Source organism: Phoca vitulina, unplaced genomic scaffold (assembly GCF_004348235.1).
Source record: "Phoca vitulina isolate PV1807 unplaced genomic scaffold, GSC_HSeal_1.0 scaffold17, whole genome shotgun sequence".
NCBI lineage: Eukaryota > Metazoa > Chordata > Mammalia > Carnivora > Phocidae > Phoca > Phoca vitulina.
The window spans coordinates 12,921,698-12,927,978 of NW_022589720.1; positions in this window are offsets into that span (position 1 = coordinate 12,921,698).

Sequence of the window (6,281 nt, forward strand, 5' to 3'; positions counted from 1 at the left end):
CTTCCCTCTACTCTTTCAGGAACACAAAGCCTTTCTGCATGCCCTATGCTTCTGTTTCTCATAAGCCTGGACCTTGTCACAGTCACTCACACCTTGGTATGACTGGGTTTCCAATAGCGCTTTATCTTCCCTACCTCCCCTCATCTCCTGCCTTAAAATCTAGTCATTGGCTGTGCTGCTCCTCCATTATACTTTCTCCTAAGATATTTTCATTTGAAATCTTTTTTTTCCCCTATTGATATAATGAAAGGACTTATCCCCAGTAAAAGGAATTTCAGAAAAAAAAATAAGATTTTGGCAGGATCAGAGAATTCCCTTCATTCATTTCATTTAATGTGTCCTTTTAGTGTGTATGAAAGCCTGGTCATACTGACACTAAGGTAATTGAGATTATTATAATGAAATGGGAAAAAATATCCAGTAGGAAGAATAAGCTAAGATACTATAAGGAGCAACCAGATAAATCCAGAAAGTGTGATAACAGGCCCAATCACATCAACAATTCGTACCATTTTTTAAAAAAAGACTGTTCTATTCTAGATTGAGAGTAAGCGAATCTTTTTTGAAAAGAGCCAGATAGATATATTTTAGACTTTGTGGGCTACATGGCCTCTGTCACAACTACTCAACTCTTCCTTTATAGAATGAAAGCAGCCATGGGCAAGGCCTAAATAAATGAAGGCCTGTGTTCCCATAAAACTTTATTTACAAAAACCAGTAGCCTGATGGATTTGGCCAGCAGCCCTTGTTCTAGATTACAGACTTAATTTAACAACAGGATTCAACAGATAGTCCTGATTGAGATTCTTCTTGGGACAAACCAGCTGCAAAGACATTTGGTTATAATTGGGACAATTTAATATGATTTGGATACTAGTTGGGATAGTTTCATTTACACGGAAAAATAGAAAATGTTAACTGACAAAAACAAATCACTCACTACACATTACATATACTATTTCATTTGTTTAAAATGTACATGTATAAAAATTTACAGATATGTTCAATAAAGTGCTACTAGTGTTGGGAATATAGTATTTTAATTTTTTTTTTTATTGAAGCATAGTTAATGTACATAATGGTACATTAGTTTTGGGTGTACCACATAGTGACTCAGTAATTCTGTATGTTATGCTGTGCTCACAAGTGTAGCTACCATCTGTCACCATACAACGCTATCACAATACAATTGAGTGTATTCCCTATGCTGTAACTTTCATCCCTGTGATTTACACATTCTGTAACTGGAGGCCACTCCCCTCCACTCATTTTTGCCCATCCCCCAACTCCACTTCCCATTGGTAACCCCCAGTTTGTTCTTTGTATTTATGAGTCTGTTTCAGCTTTTGTTTGTTTGTTCATTTGACTTTTAGATTCCACATATGAGTGAAATCATATGGTAGTTGTCTTTCTCTGTCTGAATTATTTCACTTGGCATAATACCCTCTAGGTCCACCCATGTTGTTGCAAATGGCAAGACCTCATTCTTTTTGTGGCTGAGTAATATTCTAGTGTGTATTTATATCACATCTTCCTTTTTTTTAAGTTCCAGTATAATTAACATACAGTGTTATATTAGATTCAGATGTACAATAGAGTGACTCAACCATTCTATACATTACTCACCATGGCTCACCATGATAAATGTACTCTTAATCCCCATCATTTATTTCCCCCATCCCCTCACCCCCTTCCCCTCTGATAACCATCAGTTTCTCTATATATTAAAAGTTTGGGTTTTTTTCGTTTCTTTGTTCATTTGTTTTGTTTCTTAAATTCCACCTACGAGTGAAATCATATGGTATTTGTCTTTCTCTGACTTATTTCACTTGACATTATAACCTCTAGATCCATCCATGTTGTTGCAAATGGCACGATTTCATTCTTTCTTATGGCTGAGTAAGTTTCCAGTGTGTGGAATGTTCCAGTGTTACACACACACACACACACACCACATCTTCTTTATCCATTTATCTATTGATGGATATTTGGGCTGCTTCCGTATCTTGGCTATTGTAAATAATGCTGTAATAAGCATAGGGGGGCATAGATCATTTCAAATTAGTGTATTTCTTTTCTCTGGACAAATAGTAGTGGAATTACTGGATCATATGGTATTCTTTTATTCATTTGTTTTGATTTATTTAAATTTTAGTTAGGTAACATACAGTGCAACATTGGTTTCTGGAGTAGAATTCAGTGAGTCATCACTTACATACAAACCCAGTGCTCATCACAAGTGCCCTCTTTAATACCCATCACCCATCTAGCCCATCCCCCACCCACCTCTCTCCATCAACCCTTAGTTTGTTCTCTATCATTAAGAGTCTCTTCTGGTTTGTTTCCCTCTCTCCTTTTTTTCTTTACCCCCTTACCATATGTTCACCTGTTTTGTTTCTTAAATTCCACAATTGAGTGAGGTCACATGGTATTTATCTTTCTCTGACTGACTTATTTCACTTAGCATAATACCCTCTGGCTCCATCCATGTTGTTGCAAATGGCAAGATTTAGTTTTTTTGTTGGCTGAGTAATATTTCATTGTATATATATATCATATCTTCTTTATTCATCAGTCAACAGACACTTGGGCTCTCTCAATAGTTTGGCTATTGTTGATAATGCTATTATAAACTTCGGGGTTCATGTACCCCTTTGAATCTGTATTTTTGTTTCCTTTAGGTAAATACGTAGTAGTGAAATTGCTGGATTCTAGGGTAGCTCTATTTTCAGCTTTTTTTTTTTTTTTTTTTTTGAGGAACCTCCATACTGTTCTCCAGAGTGTCTGTACCAGTTTGCAGTCCCACCAACAATGCAAGAGGGCTCCCCTTTCTCTGCAGCCTCGTCAACACCTGTTGGTTTGTGTATTGTTAATTTTAGCCATTCTGACAGGTGTGAGGTGGTATCTCATTGTGGTTTTGATTTGTATTTCCCTGATGCTGAGTGATGCTGAGCATCTTTTCATGTATCTGTTGGCCATCTGGATGTCTTCTTTAGAAAAGTGTCTATTCATGTTTTCTGCCCATTTCTTAACTGGATTATTTGTTTTTTGGGTGTTGAGTTTGATAAGTTCTTTATAGATTTTGGATACTAACCCTTTATCAAATATGTCATTTGCAAATATCTTCTCCCATTCTAAAGTTGTCTTTTAGTTTTGTTGATTATTTCCTCTGCCGTGCAGAAGCTTTTTATTTTGATGTTGTCCCAATAGTTTATTTCTGCTTTTTTTCCTTCCCTTGCCTCCGGCGACACGTCTAGTAAGAAGCTGCTGCAGCTGAGGTCAAAGAGTTTTCTGCCTCTGATCTCCTCTAGGATTTTGATGGATTCCTGTCTCACATTTAGGTCTTTCATCCATTTTGAATTGATTTTTGTGTATGGCTCAAGAAAGTGGTCCAGTTTCATTCTTCTGCATGTTGCTGTCCAGTTTTCCCAACACCATTTGTTGAAGAGACTGTCTTTTTTCCATTGGATATTCTTTCCTGCTTTGTTGGAGATTAGTTGACCATATAGTTGTGAGTCCATTTCTGGGTTCTCTATTTGGTTCAATTGATCTATGTGTCTGTTTTTGTGCCAGGGCCATACTGTCTTGATGACTACAGTTTTGTAATAGAGCTTGAAATCTGGAATTGTGATGCCTCCAGTTTTGTTTTTCTTTTTAGAATTGCTTTGGCTATCCAGGGTCTTTTGTGGTTCCATACAAATTTTAGGATTTTGTTCTAGCTCTGTGAAAAATGCTGGTGGTATTTTGATAGGGATTACTTTAAATGTGTAGATTGCTTTAGGTAGTATAGACATTTTAACAATGTTTTTTCTTCCAATCCATGAGCCGAGAGCCTTTCCCCTATGGTCAGGAACAAGACAAGGATGTCAACTCTCACCATTACTATTTAACATAGTACTGGAAGTCTTAGCTTCAGAAATCAGACAACAAAAAGAAATAAAAGACACCAAAATTGGCAAGGAAGAAGTCACTTTCATTATTTGCAGATGACATGATACTCTAGAAAACCCAAAAGACTCCACCAAAAAATTGCTAGAATACATGAAGTCAGCAAAGTTGAAGGATATAAAATCAATGTGCAGAAACCTGTCGCAGTTCTACAACCAATAACAAAGTAGCAGAAAAAGAAATCAAGGAATGGATCCCATTTACAACTGCACCAAAAACAGTAAGATACCTAGGAATAAACTTAACCAAAGAAGTAAAAGATCTGTATTTTGAAAACTATAGAACACTTATGGAAGAAATTGGTATTCTTTTTAAGTTTTTGAGGAACCTCCATATTGTTTTCCACAATGGCTGCACCAATTTACATTACTATCAACAGTGCATAAAGGTTCCTTTTTCTCCACATCCTTGCAAACACTTGTTATTTCTTGTCTTTTTGATATTAGTTATCCTGACAGGTGTGAGGTGATATCTAAGTGTGGTTTTGATTTGTATTTCCCTGATGATGAGTGATGTTGAGCATCTTTTCATGTGTCTGTTGGCCATCTGTCCGTCTTCTTTGGAAAAGTGTCTATTCAGGTCCTCTGACCATTTTTAATGGGATTATTTTTTTTTTTTTCTGGTGTAATTTCTTTATATGTTTTGTATATTAACCCCTTATCAGGAAATATCATTTACAAATACCTTCTCCCATTCAGTATGTTGCCTTGTGTTTTCATTTTTTTAACCTTATTAAAAAAATTTTTTTACCATTTATATTCACTAATTTTGTAGTAGTAAAAGTTCATTTTTAAATTTAAAAAATGCAGAAGAAAATTATTTACTCAAAATCTTGAAAAATTAGTATGTTCCTTGAGTGATTAAAAAGAAGAAAGCCTTAAGATTGCATCTTTTAATTTCTGTATAATTTTTATGATAGGAATATAAATAAGCTGGTTGTATTTTAAAATATATCTTGTAGAATGAACTGAAACAAAGATGATTACACAAACAAATAAATCTCTAATTGTTTTAGACTTTTTTCTATTTTTTATGGTTTTTGGAACTGTCCTCAAGAGAGTAAGAAATAGACTTCACACAAATTTGTGACTTATAAATCACATTTATTATTGCCCACAGGAAATTTCATACTTAATGTGTGCAATGAATTATGTGCAGCAATAAATGTGTGTCATTAAAATATATATATAGCTATTAACTCTGGATTTTACATTTTATTAAGGAATTCTGTAATGCATTTCTAACTGGTTGTCATTTAACTTATCTGAGACTAAATTTACACAAGGTAAGTATTTCTGAGTAAAGTGTATTATTTGACTCAATTTTTAATCTTTTTCACTTTGTTTTTATTTTCTTCCTGTAATAAATTCGAGGCTATAATTGCAATACTTGCTTAGGTGTATTTGCTTGGCACCAGTTATTCTGTATAAACACATAGGAGAGCGTTCAAAGGAGTCTCTGTGGCAGGTGATGACAGCTTACTACAGGAGCTACGCATACTTTTCCTGCACTGTGGAATGGTGACTTCCACACCAACATAATGAGTTGTCTCAGATAATACATTCGACCTCTGTGGACTTCACATTTCTCTTTGAAAATGAAGGAGCTTGGATGATTTCTTTTCTAAAGGCCCATTTAGCACTGGTATGTCATGGCCTACTAATTGGGTAGCTCATTCGTCTTCTTTCATCTTCCATTTTTCCATTACAGATGAAAGAATGGACACTGAAGTAAGCACATCTTGGCTGGCTCCTTCTCTCCCAGTCCTCGTGCCCGCGTGTTATCGTCTCTGTGTCCAGAGCCACTCCCCCACTGTCCTCCTGCCTGAGCTGCCTGGATCTGCTTCATCCTTGCCAGCTCTGCAGGGCCCACCGGTTCCTCCATTTGCACCCTTCCATGCCCATCAAGTGAAAATTGATTATGAGTTTCCCTTCCTGCATCCTCTTCCGAAAAGTCCCTGTACTTGGTGAAGTCACGCTAAGGTCAAATATCATTGTAAGGGCAACAGGTTGGGGTGATGAATCCTGATTGTCAAACTCTGAAGCTCATGCTGTTAGGCTCTACACGATGAGATCACCATCCTAATGAGTTCTCAGATTCTTCTCCCACTTTTCTCTTTTCCAGCCTCTACTGAGTCTTCACCATCCTGATGAGTTCTCAGATTCTTCTCCCACTTTTCTCTCTCCAGCCTCTAATCTGCTTTCTGTTGTATTCCTTTGAAAACTCAGCCCAGAAGCAATCCATATCTAGCTATTTGACACTTGGAGTGGATAATTTTTAGTTCCACTTTCCTCCATAAATCACAATCATTTTCAGTACTTTTAGTAATACTC